This window comes from Mesoplodon mirus (assembly GCF_964341445.2).
Source record: "Mesoplodon mirus genome assembly, chromosome: 12".
NCBI classification, from domain to species: domain Eukaryota; kingdom Metazoa; phylum Chordata; class Mammalia; order Artiodactyla; family Ziphiidae; genus Mesoplodon; species Mesoplodon mirus.
Genome location: NC_138988.1, coordinates 48,331,511 through 48,348,933, shown reverse-complemented (window position 1 = coordinate 48,348,933; position 17,423 = coordinate 48,331,511). Strand labels below are relative to the sequence as shown.

General features: G+C 42.7%; 1 protein-coding gene and 1 pseudogene across 2 annotated transcripts in view; both read left to right on the top strand.

Moving 5' to 3' along the window:
* DLEC1 (DLEC1 cilia and flagella associated protein) overlaps positions 1–17,423 on the top strand; it is an 86,013-nt gene that overhangs the window by 29,456 nt on the left and 39,134 nt on the right.
* On the top strand, positions 13,700–15,334 carry LOC309813990 (translation initiation factor eIF2B subunit delta-like; annotated as a pseudogene). The gene has a single exon. The product of its transcript is annotated as a translation initiation factor eIF2B subunit delta-like (transcript).

The window sequence follows — 17,423 nt, the reverse complement described above, 5'->3', positions numbered from 1 at the left end:
TATTATTTCCTTCCTTCTGCTGACTTTAGGGTTTTTTTTAATTCTTTTTCTAATTCTTTTAAGTGATAGTTTAGGTTATTTGAGATTTTCTTGTTTTGGAAGGAAGAACTATATTGCTATGCATTTCCCTCTAAGAAGCACTTTTGCTGCATCCCACAGATTTTGTATGGTTGTGTTTGCATTGCCATTTGTCTCAAGGCATTTTTAAATTTTCTCTTTGGTTTCATCGTTGATCCATTGGTTCTTTAGTAGCATGTTGTTCAGTCGCCATGTAATTGTTTTTTCTCCTTTCTTTTTCTGTGGTTGATTTCTAGTTTCATGCCATTGTGGTCAGAAAAGATGCTTGAGGTAATTTCTATACTCTTAAATTTGTTGAGGTTAGTTTTGTGCCTTAGTATTTGGTTAGTCCTAGAGAATGTTTTACGTGCACTTGAAAACAGTGTGTTCTGGTTTTTTTGGATATAATGTCCTGAAAATATCAATTAAGTCTATCTGTTCTATTGTATCATTTGGGATCTCTGTTGCCTTATTGATTTTCTGTCTAGAAGATCTGTCCATTGATGTGAGTAGGGTGTTAAAGTCTCCTACTATTATTGTATTCCTATCAGTTTCTCCCTTTATGTCTGTTAGTATTTGTTTTATATATTTGGGTGCTCCTATATTAGGTGCATATATGTTGACGAGTATAAAATCCTCTTCTTATATTGATCCTTTTGTCATTATGTAGTGTCCTTCTTTATCTTTCTTTATGGCCTTTGTTTTATGTTTTTTAAGTTTTTAAAAAAATATTAATTTATTTATTTGGCTGCATTGGGTCTTAGTTGCAGCACATGGGATCTTTAGTTGCAGTGTGTGGGATCTTTTAGTTGCGGCATGCAGGATCTCTAGTTGCAGCATGTGAACTCTTAGTTGCAGCATGTGGGATCTAGTTCCCTGACCAGAGATCGAACCTGGTCCCCCTGCATTGGGAGCGTGGAGTCTTAGCCACAGGACCACCAGGGAAGTCCCTCTCTCCCTTCTAGCTGCTGTAAACCAGTTGCTGCCTTCTCCTCCAAGGCTCTGAAGCTCCCCTGCTCTCCTGGCTGAGCTCCCCACTGGTGAGGGGACTTCACAGCATGCAGGAATCTTTTCTCTTTCACAACTCCCTCCCAGGGTTGCAGGTCCCATTCCGATTCCTTTCTCACTGTCTTTTTCTTTTTCTTTTTTTTTGCTTTTTTCTTTTGTCCTACCTGGTTATATGGAGATTTTCTTGCCCTTTCAGAGATCTGAGGTCTTCTGCCAGTGTTCAGTAGATATTGTGTGAGAATTGTTCCACATGTAGATGTATTTTTGATGTATTTGTGGGAGGAGGTGAGCTTTACATCCTAGATGAGCTACTCCACCATCTTGATCCTGGACCTGATGAAACCTTTTAAATTAAAAAAATATGAATGAGAATTAGGTTTTTTCACTGTTGCAGAAAGAAGTTACATATAAGGAAAAGGGGAATGCTAGAATGAACTTGGAAGTGTAAATATGGATTCATGGTTTAAAAATATAGGTGTGTATGTTGGGGGGATACCACATACACACAGTTGGATAAATACAAGAAGAAATATAGATGTATGTGAATGTGTTGGTTAGTACACATGTATATATTTCTTGGCTGTATCCACTAGAGAGATAGAAATAATGACACCCTAGTAGCATTTAGCAGACCTGTTCTACAGATCTTGGTTTTAAGTACTATTCTCCAAAAAAAGGAACCCAGGGCTCATTGGAAAACTGTTTGATTCCAGGGTTGAGGCAGGGAAAATAGGAAATGAATGTAGAGCATCTCGTGGTGCCAGAAAGTAAGAAAGTGCTAGAGAGAGAGAAAAAAAGAGAGAGAGTGGGTGTGTGAGTAGGAGAGAGGGCATGTCAGAAGGACACAGAGCTCCCAATGGCCAGAAGAGAAACAACTCAAGCAACAAAACAAATAATAATGGTATTAGATTATAACCCAAAGAATAAAGTAAATATCCATGAGTCCATACTAATATAAGTAAATATCTGAATAAATAAATGGGAGAAAAGGGACAACTCTTTGTTATGAAAGAATTCTAATTAATAATGTAGAAAGAATGAGAATTTAAAAATCACCATTAGGGACTTCCCTGGTGGCACAGTGGTTAAGAATCTGCCTGCCAATGCAGGGGACACAGGTTTGATCCCTGGTCTGGGAAGATCCCACATGCCATGGAGCAACTAAGCCCATGCACCACAACTACTCAGCCTGTGCTCTAGATCCTGTGTGCCACAACTACTGAGCCCGTGCACCACAACTATGAAGCCTGCACACTCTAGGGCCCGCATGCTGCAACTGCTGAGCCCATGTACTGCAACTACTGAAGCCTGCATGCCTAGAGCCTGTGCTTTACAACAAGAGAAGCCACTGCAATGAGAAGCCCGCTCATCACAATGAAGAGTAGCCCTGCTTGCCATGACTAGAGAAAGCCTGCGGGCAGCAGCAAAGACCCAACACAGCCTAAATAAATAAATAAATAAGAAAAAACCCACACTAAAAAAAAGATTTAACCATTAAATATCACACTAATAAAATCTGCAGGCAAGACATACTAATAGATGCTAAAATTATTGGGTAGAAGTGTGAGCAGAAACATTATTCCATAGTCTCTCCCCAAATATTTAGCAATTACAAAGGAAAAATAGTAACTGTTCAGTAAAGAATCCTGGAAGACACCAATTTAACCAAGTGGTTAAGGTTACCATCACCACTAATAGGACACATCAATAGCATATAACCCCGATATGATATACCGGGAAGGGCACATCACTTTTGTGGTATTCCTACAAATAATGCAGAACCTCAGTCCAGTCATGAGTAATGATCAGAGAACTCAAACTGAAGGACACACTCTAGAGAGACATTCTACAAAATAACTGACCAGTACTCTTTAAAAGGCTCAAGGTCATGGAAGGTCACAGACAACAAGGAAAGATTGAGAAACTGTCACAAGTTGGAGGAGACTAAGAAGATACGACAGCCTAATGCAATTGCAGATCCTGGATTGGATCCAGGAATAGAGAAAGGATGTTAGTAGACACACTGGAGAAATCCACATAAATTCTGTTCTTTTGTTAATATATGGTACCAAGCTTAATTTCTTAGTTTTGGTCATTGTTCTGTTATTATTTAAGATATTAACATAAGGGGAAGCTAGGTGAAGAGTTTATGGGAACTCTCTGTATTACTTTTGCAACTCTTGTAAATCTAATATCTCAAAATAAAGCACTAAAAGTATGTATTCTGTGGAGACTTCCAGTTGTGGCAGTGTTGTATGTAAATAACCTGAGGAACCTACAAAAAAAAAAGAAAATTCTGGAACTGAAATTAAGTACTCAATAGAAGGCTTAACAGCAAATTAGACACAGATGAAAGGAAGACTTGCAGATATGTCAGTAGAAATGATCCAGGCTGAAGTATAAAGAGAAAAAAGATGAAGGAATATAGAAAACTACATTAAAAAATATGGGACATAGTAAATAGGTCTGTTATGTACTTGAAGCCCCAGAAAAGGAGGAGACAATGTCACAGAAGCAGTATTTGAAGAAAAAATAGTTGAGGATGATCCAAAAGTAATGAAGACTTCAAGCCATAGAGTAAAGCACTAACAACCCTAAGCAGGATAAAATAAAGAAACCATAACGTATGCATATACTTATATACATATACTTACACATTATAGTAAAATTCTGCTCTAAAGACAGGGTTTGGGGAGGAACTTAAAGCATCTAGAGAAAAAAGACCCACTGCCTTCTAACAGTAATGACAGAAGCTAGAAAATATTGGAATGGAAGCTTCAAAGTGATGAAAGATAATAACTTTCAATCTAGAATTCTAAACGTAGTGAAAATTTTCTTTAAAAGTGAAAATAGGGAATTCCCTGGCGGTCCAGTAGTTAGGACTCAGTGCTTTCACTGCCAAGGGCCTGGGTTCAGTCCCCGGTTGGGGAACTAAGATATCGCAAGCCACACGGTGTGGTGAAAAAAAAATGAAGATAAAATGAAGATATTCTCAGACAAACAAAAACTGGTAATTCATTACCAGATAATAATAATTCATCACCAGAAGACCTGAACCAAAGGAATTCTTCAGTCAAAAGAAAAGTCTACCATATGGGAGTAGAGAAATGTAAGAAAGAATGAAAAGCAACAGTAAGGGTAAACTTGTTAAGATATGTAAATTAATATTAAATGTAACATAACCATAATAATAATGTAGTTATTATTAATAATTATGTTATTTAAATATATGTAGAATTAAAAACATAACTATACCCCAAAAATGGGAGGGGTAAGTGGATTTAAAGTGTTCCAAGATCCTTCGATTGTCTTGGAAGTGTATAAGAGCTAATTAATATGGAAACTTTAATAACTTAAGGTTGCTTGTTGTAATCTCTGGGCTAATCATTATTCAAATAGTAAAATGATATAAAAATAACAAGGGAGGGGTTTCCGTTGTGGCTCAGTGGTTGAGAGTCCGCCTGCCGATGCAGGGGATGCGGGTTCGTGCCCTGGTCCAGGAAGATCCCACATGCCGTGGAGCGGCTGGGCCCATGAGCCATGGCCACGGAGCCTGCGCGTCCAGAGCCTGTGCTCCGCAAGGGGAGAGGCCACAACAGTGAGAGGCCCGCGTACCGGGGAAAAAAAAAAAAAAAAGGTAATGGGGGAAATGGAATTTTTAAAAAAATATTTGATTAATAGAAGATAAATGAAAAAGGAACATGGAGGATAGAACAAATAGAAAATAAAAACATGGTAGATTTATACTCAAAAAAATTTTTTAACATCTTTATTGGAGTATAATTGCTTTACAATGTTGTGTTAGTTTCTGCTGTATAACAAAGTGAATTAGCTATATTATACTCAAATTTGTTGATAATTACATGAAGTAATTAAATGGACCAAGTACTTGAATTAAAAAAGAAGGATCAAAAAAAAAAAAAAAGAAGAAGAAGGATCAGGAGGGACTTCCCTGGTGGCGCAGTGGTTAAGACTCCTCCTGCCAATGCAGGCGACACGGGTTTGAGCCCTGGTCTGGGAAGATCCCGCATGCCACAGAGCAACTAAGCCCACGCGCCACAACTACTGAGACTGTGCACTAGAGCCTGCGAGCCACAACTACTGAGCCCACGTGCTACAACTACCGAAGCCTGTGCGCCTAGAGCCCTAGAGCCCACACTCCACAACAAGAGAAGCCACCACAATGAGAAACCTGTGCACCACAATGAAGAGTAGCCCCCACTCGTTGCAACTAGAGAGGGCCTGCGTGCAGCAATGAAGACCCAATGCAGCCAAAAATAAATACATACATACATACATACATAAAAATTTTTTTTAAAAAAAAGAAGGATCAGGGAATTCCGTGGTGGTGCAGTGGTTAGGACACCATGCTTTTACTGCCAAGGGCACGGGTTCAATTCCTGACTGGGGAAGTAAGAGCCTGCAAGCCACGCAGTGTGGCCGAAAAAAAAGAGAAGGATCATCAGACTGGGTAGAAAAACAAAAACCAAATAAATGCTGCTAAGGTGAGATAACCTTTAAAAATAAGGATATAGGGCTTCCCTGGTGGTGCAGTGGTTAAGAATCTGCCTGCAAACGCAAGGGATGCAGGTTCGAACCCTGGCCAGGGAAGATCCCACATGCTGCAGAGCAACTAAGCACGTGAGCCACAACTACTGAGCTTGAGCTCTAGAGCCCGCAAGCCACGACTACTGAGCCCACGTGCCACAGCTACTGAAGCCTGCATGCCTACAGCCCATGCTCCACAACAAGAGAAGCCACGACAATGAGAAGCCTGTGCACCGCAATGAAGAGTAGCCCACATTCACCACAACTAGAGAAAGCCTGCGCACAGCAGCAAAGACCCAACACAGCCTAAAATAAATAAATAAATAAATAATTTTATAAAATTTTTTCCCAATAAATAAATAAATAAATAAAAATAAGCATATAAATCCCCACTGTAATGTCTGTTACCCACAGACTGTTGTGGGTTCCTGCCAGCCTTGAAAAAAATGACCTGATTTCTTTCTCCTAAAAAAAAAAAAGGATACTAAAAGATTGAAAATATAAGAATGGAAAAAGATATAATCAGACAAACCTTAACCAAAAGAAAACTGGTGGGACTTGCCTGGCAGTCCAGTGATTAAGACTTCGCCTTCCAATGCAGGGGCTGCGGGTTCGATTGCTGGTCAGGGAGCTTAGATCCCACATGCCTCATGGCTAAAAAACCAAAACATAAAACAAAAACAATATTGTAACAAATTCAATAAAGACTTTAAAAATGATTCACATCAAAAAAAAATCTTTAAAAAAAAGGTAAAAAACTGGTGTGGCTATGCTAATATCAGAGAAAGTAGACATTAAGGCAAGAAGCATTAGTAGAAATAAAGAAAGAAGAGGGACATTTTATACTGATCAAAGGTTTTGAAAAATCCATCCAAAAGGTACAACTATTTAAAATCTAGGGACTTCCCTGGTGGTGCAGTGGTTAAGGATCTGCCTGCCAGTACAGGGGACACGGGTTCGAGCCCTGGTCTGGGAAGATCCCACATGCTGCAGAGCAACTAAACCCATGGGCCACAACTACTGAACCTGCGCTCTAGAGCCTGCAAGCCACAGCTAATGAGCCTGTGTGCCACAACTACCGAAGCCTGTGTGCCTAGAGCCTGTGCTCCGAAACAAGAGAAGCCACTGCAATGAGAAGTCTGCACACCACAATGAAGAGTAACTCCTGCTCACCGCAACTAGAGAAAGCCCACATGCAGCAACAAAGACCCAATGCAGCCAAAAATAAATAAAGTAATAAAAAAATAAAATAAAATCTATATACACTAATGACCTAGCCTCAAAATATATAAGCAGGACTCCCCTGGTGGTGCAGTGGTTAAGAATCCGCCTGCCAATGCAGGGGACATGGTTTGAACCCTGGTCCGGGAAGATCCCACATGCTGCAGAGCAACTAAGCCTGTGAGCCACAACTATTGAGGCTGCACTGTAGAGCCCGCAAACCACAACTACTGAGCCCTTGCGCCACAACTATTGAAGCCCGCACACCTAGAGCCCATGCTCCGCAACAAGAGAAACCACCTCAATGAGAAGCGTGCACACCACAACGAAGAGTAGGCCCTACTCACTGCAACTAGAGAAAGCCTGTGTGTAGCAACAAAGGCCCAACACAGCCAAAATTAAATAAATAAATAAATTTATATTAAATAAATATATATAGGCAAAATTTTACAAGTCTAGAAGAAAAACAAACAATAATAAACATGAGATTTTCGCATTCTTTTCTCAAAAACTTAAAGGGCAGGTAGACAAAAATATCAGGACACAGAAGAATTGAACAATATAATTAACAAACTATATCTTATTGAGTTATATATAATACTGTACTCAGCAATTGCAATGTACAATTTCTTTAAAAGTATACTTGGAAGATTTACCAAAATTGTCTATGTGCTGGATCATAAAGGAATTAACAAATTTCAAAGGACTGAAAGCATATAGAGCTTGAACTAAGTAGACTGAATAACAAATATATAACTAGAAATTCCCCCACATATTTGGAGATTAAGCAATTCATTACTAGGTACATGAGTCAAAGAAGTCATAATGGAAATTAGAAAATAGAAAATAATGAATGATCATCTTTAAATATACATCACAGCTTATGGGATGCAGCTAAAGACACGCTTAGAGGAAAATGTATAGACATATGTTCACATATTAGAAAAGAAATAGGGCTTCCCTGGTGGCACAGTGGTTAAGAATCCGCCTGCCAATGCACGGGACACGGCTTCGAGCCCTGGTCCAGGAAGATCCCACATGCCGCGGAGCAGCTAAGCCTGTGCACCACAACTACTGAGCCCGCGTACCTAGAGTCTGTGCTCTGCAACAAGAGAAGCCATCACAACGAGAAGCCCGCACACCACAACAAAGAGTAGCCCCCGCTTGTCGCAACTAGAGAAAGTCCGCGTGCAGCGACAAAGACCCAATGCAGCCAAAAGTAAATAAATAAATTAAATAAATTTTTTAAAAAAAGAAATAGTCTGAAAATCAGTTATCTAGGTATACATCTCAAAAATTAGAAAAGAATAGCAAATTAAGCCCAAAGAAGCTGGAAGGAAGGAAATAATAAAACAAGAACACATTTTAATTAAATAGAAAACAAATATAGTGTAGGATCAGCAAAGCCAAAACTTAATTCTTTGAAAAGATTAGTAAAATTGCTTAGTCCCTGGCAAAACTGATCAAACTGAGAGAAGGTAAAAATTACCAGCGTCAGGGGAAATAAAGACATCATTATGGGGCTTCCCTGGTGGCACAGTGGTTGAGAGTCCGCCTGCCGGTGCAGGGGACACGGGTTCGTGCCCCGGTCCGGGAAGATCCCACATGCCGTGGAGCGGCTGGGCCCATGGGCCATGGCCGCTGGGCCTGCACATCCGGAGCCTGTGCTCTGCAACAGGAGAGGCCGCAGCAGTGAGAGGCCCGCATACCACCAAAAAAAAAAAAAAAAAAAGACATCATTATGGATCCTACAGACATTAGAAAGATAACAAGAGGTTTATGAACAACCTTATGCTTAGAAATTGGAAAATATAGATGAAATAGTCATAATTTAAAAATTGTTGTGAAAACAATGATAACTAAACAGCAAAAGGATAAACATGAAGGTATAAAAGAGGACATCAAAATTATAAAATTTGGGGAGGAGAGTAAGAAAATGTAGAACCGCCCCCACCACATCTCCGAGGTGTTCCTGTACCCCACATTGTACTAGCTCACGAGGGCTGATCATGCACATCTCTTTCCAACTCTGTGCTCAGTGATGTCACATTGGTATCTTGAAATTGACCATATTGAGAGTTTTTACACCACAGAAATCAGCAAATACTACCAAGTCAGGATTCTCCCCACCCCAAGAACTGGTCGTTAAACATTTGCCAGCACACTACAGAATGTATTATACTCATGAATTGGGAGACTCATTTGAGAGAGGAATTCGTGATCTGCATACTCATTTAACGAATAATAGCCAAGACACTGTTGTCGGTGAGCAAAGGCAAAAAGAGAATTTATAACTGAGAGGGGAGAGAAAAAACTGTAGTCTGGGAACAGTGAATCTTGTCTGCATATTTTTGGGGTAAGAAAGAGGCCAGTTTGGGAGTCTGTTCTTAAGCAGTCTGAATAATGATATCAAAACAGTTTCAGGATTTTTAAAATGAATTTTCCAGAAAACCTTGCAAAATTAATTGTGGAATATATGTGACAGACTGTGTCTTCCAGTGTCCTTTATTAGTGTTCTTTATCTTAGTTAGGCCAGGTCTGCACCATTTCCCTCAAAAATTTCTCAACTCCCCCCATTTTGGTCAAAAGTTCCTGGTGGAGAGGATTTAAACCTAAGGGCTTTAGTCTGTGGTGCAGAATCATTACTGGATATCAATTTGATCTTGGGGGTATAACAACATTTAAACACCTGAGTGTCAAACACAATGTGAATATTATAAGAGACATTTGGAACATATTTTGTGTCCAATTTTTGGATCAGTGTAGGTCCAATCAAGAGAATACATATTAAAGACAAGATTGGTCAATTTTAGTTAAGTAATTGGTTTTTTACCCCCTATGATTAATTGATCATTTCATCTTTTTCAAAATATGTATCCAGGTACTGTAAAATATTGGCTATTGGATAGTGTTCATTTTGTTGGTGAGGGCACATCTATTTAGAATCATTCTAGCTAATGAAGTTTTGTTAATCTAGCCTAAAATGAGTTATTTCATTTAAAGTCAGTATTCATTTTGCTTGTGAAATTATCTCAGATTTGTCCAGTGGGAGCCTTACAAGTTGTCTCCCGTATTCTTTTGGTATGACCTAGCAGTTTCTTGAGCGCTTCCTTACATTCTGTCATCACAAGATGTTCCAGGCTAATCTTGTACTCTCTTTGTCCCAGTTCTGGAATCGGTTTCTAAGAAGCCCTGGTTCCTTTTAGTGGAGAATGGTATTTAGAAACCAAGATCTAAGCACTAGATCTGCTACTAGCTACTGGGATGTCATTGCTTCTAAGTCCTTTAAATGGATAGAGGTTGGGAAAAGTAACAATTTCAGAGGTCCATCTATATATATGTAAATGTATATATACACATAAGCATGCATATATCCATATCCATGTGCTTACATATTTAAAATCATGACCTCATGCTGACTCCTCTAACTACAGTCTAATTCCATAGTGCCTCCTCCCATTCCACACCTATAGCTCCTCCACCCACAGCCATCTGAAGAATCTTGGAATAACATTCTACTTGTGGAAGTCTCTGCACCTAGTTTAGTGAGTCTCAGGGTCAGATCACCACAGTGACTGCATGTCCAGTTGCAGAATTCTAAATATTTATACTGTGGGAGGCATACAGCCCAGATGTATTATGTTCTGGGACTTAAGAACAGCATTTGTGGTTAAAAGTACTTGATAGAAGAAAACAAAGAAAGGAAGTACTTAACATGGTCCCTTCCAGCATGGTTTTAAGGGCAACTTTCACTGGAGTCTCTTTTAATATGTTCAGTGTTCCAGTTACTGTAACCATGTAACACATTGCCCCCAAGACTTGACAGTGTGAAACAGCAGTTTGCTTTCTGATCAGATAGGACGCAGCTAGGAGAGTTTACCTCTACTCTGCGATGTCTGGGATCACAGCCAAGAGACTGGGGCCAAAGTCTCATTCACTCACATGTGTGGTGGTTGGTGCTGGCTTTCAGCTGAGACCTCAGTTCCTCTGCCTGAGGCTTCTCCACGTCAATTAGTTCCTTTCCTTTCCCTTCCCTTCCTCAGAGCACAGTGGCTGGTTTCCCCAGGGCAAGCCTCCCCCAAAGAGAAACGCAGTCTGCCACTGTCCATTATATAAATTGAATTGTATCTAGTGATGTCTCTTAGAAATGCACCTTGCATCCGTTGGGCATATGACTGTGTGCCTAAGTTATTTACCCAGCTAAACTATAAAGTTTAAGGATAAAAACATTTTCAAATTTGCCAAGTCTTTAAAAATGTATGTCCCATGCACCCTTTCTCAGGAAACTCTTAGGGAACGTGCTCCCCTATATAAGTGAGTAAACCAAGGAAGAGGAAGGCTTGATGTGTGGGAAACGAGAGATCCAGCATAGGAGAGACGTGCAGGAAAGGCCCAGGTCAGTAATGGTTAAGGGGCTCTGCAGTTACTGTTGCTACAAAGCTTAACAACTTAAAACAACCATTTTATCATGCTTGTAGATTCTTTGGATCAGGAATTCTGGCAGGGCACAATGGGAATGGCTTGTTCCATGATGTTTGGAGCCTTAGCTGGAAAAAGTCAATGACCAGGGGTAACCTGAAAGATGGGGCTGGAACTCTCTGAGGCATTTTCACTCACAGAGTAGTTGATGTTGGTTGTCTGCCGAGGGTGTTAACAGAGCACATGCACATGTATTCTCCATGTGGCCTGGGCTTCCTCACAGAATGGCTGCCTCAGGGTAATCAGGCAGCTCAAAGTGAGTGATCAGAGCTTCGAAGTGAGTATTCTAGCAAGTAAGGGGGAGGTTGCATCACTTTTTTTTTTGGCTGCTTTAGGTCTTCATTGCTGCGCTCAGGTTTTCTCTAGTTGCGGCGAGCAGGGGTTACTCTTCGTTGTGGTGCACGGGCTTCTCATTGCGGTGGCCTTTCTTGTTGCGGAGCACGGGCTCTAGGCACCCGGGCTTCAGCAGTTGCGGCACGAGGGCTCTAGAGTGCAGGCTCGGTAGTTGTGGCACATGGGCTTAGTTGCTCCACGGCATGTGGGATCTTCCCAGACCAGAGCTCGAACCCATGTCCCCTGCATTGGCGGGCGGATTCTTAACCACCGCGCCACCAGGGAAACCCCTTAAGATTTAATTTTATTTTTATTTCTTTGGCTGCGCTGTCTTTGTTGCTGCATGCAGGCTTTCTCTAGTTGCGGCGAGCGGGGGCTACTCTTTGTTGTGGTGTGCGGGCTTCTCATTGCAGTGCTTTCTCTTGTTGCAGAGCACGGGCTCTAGGCGTGTGGGCTTCAGTAGTTGTGGCACATAGGCTCAGTAGTTGTGGCACTCAGGCTCTAGAGCGCAGGCTTAGTAGTTGTGGCTCATGGGCTTAGTTGCTCCGCAGCATGTGAGATCTTCCCAGACCAGGGCTCGAACCCGTGTCCCCTGCATTGGCAGGTGGATTCTTATCCACTCTGCCACCAGGGGAGTCCCTGCATCACTTTTTATGACCTAACCTTGGAGGTTCAGTTCCCTTGGAATACATGAGAAAGTCATTACTTCCTCTGCATTGCTATAGGTTACAAACGAGTAACTAAGTTTAGCCCAGATTCGAGGGGAAGCTACATAGATAGACCTCACCTCTCAATGGAAGGAGTGTCAAAGAACTTCTGGATGTGTCTGAAAACTGCTACAGGGGTTGTCCTGTCCTGGGTCACAGCAGTAAGTGTAGCAAGCGACCAGTCCAGATTAGAAGAGGCCAGAGGCTCTAGGAAGGGTTGACTTGTGGGGGTGACACTGATAAGCGTCCCTGATACATCTGGACATCTTGGAAAGAGATTTGTGGGGTAGTGGAAAGAGATTAAATTATTGATAAGTAAAAACCAAACAAAATAATTGGTAGATTAACTTTTAGAAAAACAAAAATTGTATAAGGGAGAATTTCATGCTCAGCTGTGAATAGCATTTACATAGCAACAATAACGTAAACATTACTGATCTAACCATGAGTGTGATGTAACTTACATCGGGAAGATGAGGGATAAGAAGGGTATGGCATGCGGTGAGCTGGCTAAGGGTGAGTAAAGAGAGAATATCCATATCACCCATCCATAATTAATGCCTAAAACTGAAAAAAAAATTAGCATGCCATCTGGAGCCATGGAGGTAAATTCCAAAATAATCAGCTAAAGGAGGGAAAAGTGTTTGTGATTGGGTGTGGGAAATGGCAGGGTTAGGGGCAGGATTTCTATTTTCAAAATTTTGTAGAACTCTTTGCCTCTTTAAACTATGTGGCTGTCCAACTTTGATGAAAATAACTTAAAAAGAAAACTTTCTACCGAAAGAAACGCCATGCCCAGATCATTTTACAGGTATACACCATCAAACATTCAAGCTAATCCTGATCTTATATAAACTGTCAGAGACTACAAAAAGAAGGAACATACCTTCATTCTTAGGTAATGAGCCCGCTATGGTCTGAATGTTTGTGTCCCTCCAAAATTCGTATGTTGAAATCCTAACCCTCAAAGATGATGGTATTAGAAGGTGGGGCCTTGGGGAGGTGCTTAGGTCATGAGGGTGAAGCCTTCGTGAATGGGATTAGTGCCTTTCTGAAGAGGCTCTAGAGAGATCCCTTGCCCCTTCTGCCACTTGAGGACACAGTGAGAAGGTGCCAGCTGTGAATGGAGGGGGGCCCTCACCAAAACACAACCATGCTGGCATCTTGATCTTGGACTGTCCAGCCTCCAGAACTGTGAGAGATACATTCCTGTTGTTCATAAGTCACCCAGTCTTACGTTATTTTGGACTAAGAGCCTAATGTTACCTTGACACCAAAGCCAAATAAGGAGCTATGGCAATGAAAGTCATAAGCCAGTCTTGCTTAAGAACATAAGCCCAGGAGGATGATGGCTGCCGTGGCCATGGCTGTTCGCGAGGACTCGGGATCTGGGATGAAGGCGGAGCTTGTTCCTCAGCCTGGGGCAGGGGGTAGGGAGATGACCCAAGAAGAAAAGCTGCAGCTTCGGAAGGAAAAGAAACAGCAGAAGAAGAAATGGAAGGAGGAAAAGGGAGCAGAACCAGAAACTGGCTCTGCTGTATCTGCAGCCCAATGTCAAGGCCTGACCAAAGACCTGCCTGGACTGGACAGTCAGTTGGGCAGTGCCAAGGAGAATGTTCCAGCAGGTCGGAGAAAGGCTGAACTTAGAGCTGAAAGGCGGGCCAAGCAGGAGGCTGAGCGGGCCCTGAAGCAGTCAAGAAAAGGGGACCAAGGAGGGCCACCTCCTCAGGCCTGCCCCAGCACAGCTGGAGAAACCCCCTCAGGAGTGAAGCGTCTACCCGAGCATAGTCAGGTTGATGACTCCACACTTCTGAGGAGGCTTGTTAAAAAACCAGAATGACAGCAGGTTCCTACATGAAAGGATTATGGATCCAAAGTCAGTCTCTTCTCCCACCTACCCCAGTACAGCAGACAAAACTCTCTGACCCAGTTTATGAGCATCCCATCCTCTGTGATCCACCCAGCCATGGTGCGACTCAGCCTGCAGTACTCCTAGGGCCTGGTCAGTGGCTCCAATGCCCGGTGCATTGCCCTGCTTCGTGCCTTGCAGCAGGTGATTCAGGACTACACCACACCTCCCAATGAAGAACTGTCAAGGGACCTAGTGAATAAACTAAAGCCCTACTTCAGCTTCCTGACTCAGTGCCGTCCCCTGTCAGCAAGCATGTACAACGCCATCAAGTTCCTTAACAAGGAGATCACAGGTGTGAGCAGCTCCAGGCGGGAAGAGGAGGCCAAGTCAGAACTTCGAGCAGCCATCGATCGATATGTGCAAGAGAAGATAGTGCTTACGGCTCAGGCAATCTCACGCTTTGCTTAGGAGAAGATCAGTAATGGAGATGTGATCCTGGTATATGGATGCTCATCTCTGGTATCACGAATTCTTCAGGAGGCTTGGGCTAAGGGCTGGCAGTTTCGGGTGGTAGTGATGGACAGCTGGCCACGGCTGGTGGGAAAGCACATGCTACGTTCTCTGGTCCGTGCTGGGGTCCCTGCCTCCTACCTGCTGATTCCTGCAGCTTCCTTTGTGCTCCCAGAGGTTTCTAAGGTGCTGTTGGGAGCTCATGCACTCCTGGCCAACGGGTCTGTGATGTCACGGGTAGGGACAGCACAGCTGGCCCTGGTGGCACGGGCCCATAATGTGGCAGTGCTGGTCTGCTGTGAAACATACAAGTTTTGTGAGCATGTGCAGACTGATGCCTTTGTCTCTAATGAGCTAGGTGACCCTGACGATCTGCTGTGTGAGCGAGAACGTGTGGCCCTGGCTGACTGGCAGAACCACTCGTCCCTACGGTTGTTGAATCTGGTCTATGATGTGACCCCCCCTAGAACTGGTGGATCTGGTGATCACGGAGCTGGGCATGATCCCTTACAGTTCTGTACCTGTTGTGCTGCAAGTCAAGAGCAGTGACCAGTGAGTGGGGGAACACAGGGTCAATAAATGACATACTCCCTACACTTAAAAAAAAAAAAAAGAGAGAACATAAGCCCAGTCTCATCCCCCAGCCTTTTGGAGCTGTGAGAGGGCTTGTCTGTCCTGAGATGGGGAGCAGAATGGGATGCTGGCTGTGAGTGCTGGACGCCAAGGAGTTGTGGTAGGAATAAAGATCTGTAAGCCAGGGGCTTATTATGTTTCCTATAATTTTAGTTTTGTTTTCTTTCCATATTTTGGTAAATTTAAAAGACATTTGCAAGAAGAAAAAAAAAGAACACAGGTTCAGAAATACTAAGTAAAAAACCAAGCACGAAGAAACACACACACACACACACACAAACACAAACACACAAACACACACACACATCCACCCCAGGAGCAAATTGAGTGTAACCCAGGAATGCAAGGGATGTCTTCACGGTGGCCCTTGAGTTGGCAGTTGGCTGCCCTGAGCCTGTCATTTTTTTCCTCCAAGGCTTCCAGTGCTGTTAAGGAAAGCCAGCCCACTCCGCAATCCTTGTAATTACTGTCTTCCCAGACCTTGCAACTGTGCCGTAGCTACCACGTTTCAATGCCTGACCTCTGCCTGCACCTCATTTCAGTCGACCATGGGTGAAAACCTTAGTAATCCCAGGGGTCATCACACCCTACTTCCCACCAGCTAGAGTTCTGATCGCTGCCAGACTGGGGAGAAAACCAACTCCAGAATCCCATCCTAAGGGTCTGCTGTTTTAGGACCTTTCTGACGCAAAGTGTTATAGCCTAGGTTCCCCATAATGCGGAGTCTGAGGTGGTGAGATTTTGTGCTGTCATTTACGATTCCAGGGAGGAGTGAGGAAAGGGGATGGAAGGAGGCGGAGCCAATGCAAGAATCACTGAGCTGACTCCCAGAAAGTGCAATTGATTATTTTGTCTTGTAAGACATCCCTTCATAAACTGCTGGATCCCGCCTCTTATTGCTTGGGGGTTTGCCTTGTGTGGCTGGGAGCAAGACTCTCTGGAGGCCTGCCTCAGTGGACATGAGGGGCAGCCACTGCCATGAACACCTCAATCCGTAATGACAGCAGTGGCTGCAGCTAGCCCCGAGTCTGGAGAATAGCAGCAGATTGAGGGTATGGTGCCAGGGCTGTCCCGTGCACATGTGCAGACCTGAAGAGGCAAAACTGATTAGGATCCTTGCCATATGGAAAATAATTTAATCCCTACCTCACTCCATAGCTGAAACAAATACTTGCCAGCAAAGATCTCAAGCAAAGATTTAAGAAGAAAATATAGGAGATATAGAAAGATTTCTTGAAACTGAAGTATAAACCTTGAACAAAATGTTGATACATTTTATATTAAAATTTTAGAAACTGTACACGAAAAGGTAATACAAGTTATAAACTTATACAAGTTATATATTGGGTTGGCCAAAAAGTTCATTCGGGGTTTTCGTTATGTCTTACAGAAAACTGAACGAACTTTTTGGCCAACCCAATACTTACACTTTATAAGGTATAACACATACCTTATAAAGAATTAGTACCCAGAATATATAAAGAATTCCTACAAATCAACACGAAAAAGACAAAGTACTCAATGGCAAATTGGCAGTACGAACAGACACATCACACAAGAGGAAACCCAGATAGCAAACAAACATACGAAAAGATGCTCATCATCATTAATAACAGAGAAATAAAAATTAAAACTATAATATGGGTCTCTCCACACTTGGGTCTGGTTCACAGGTGGATTGAGGAGATATGTTGTGCTGACCAAAAATGGATTTAAATGTTGATTTAGGCGTACATACCTATGAAGACATGCTTCAAATTTATGGAGCTGTTTTCTGGTGGGAGGCTGGGGCAGGGCTTCTTCTGTACTTTTTTTTTTTTGCGGTACGCGGGCCTCTCACTGTTGTGACCCCTCCCGTTGCGGAGCACAGGCTCTGGATGTGCAGGCTCAGCGGCCATGGCTCACGGGCCCAGCCTCTCACGGCATGTGGGATCTTCCCGGACTGGGGCACAAACCCATGTCCCCTGCATCGGCAGGTGGACTCTCAACCACTGCGCCACCAGGGAAGCCCTTCATCCGTATTTTTAATGTTTTACTTCTTAAGCTGGGTGATGGAAACATGGCTTGTCATGTTA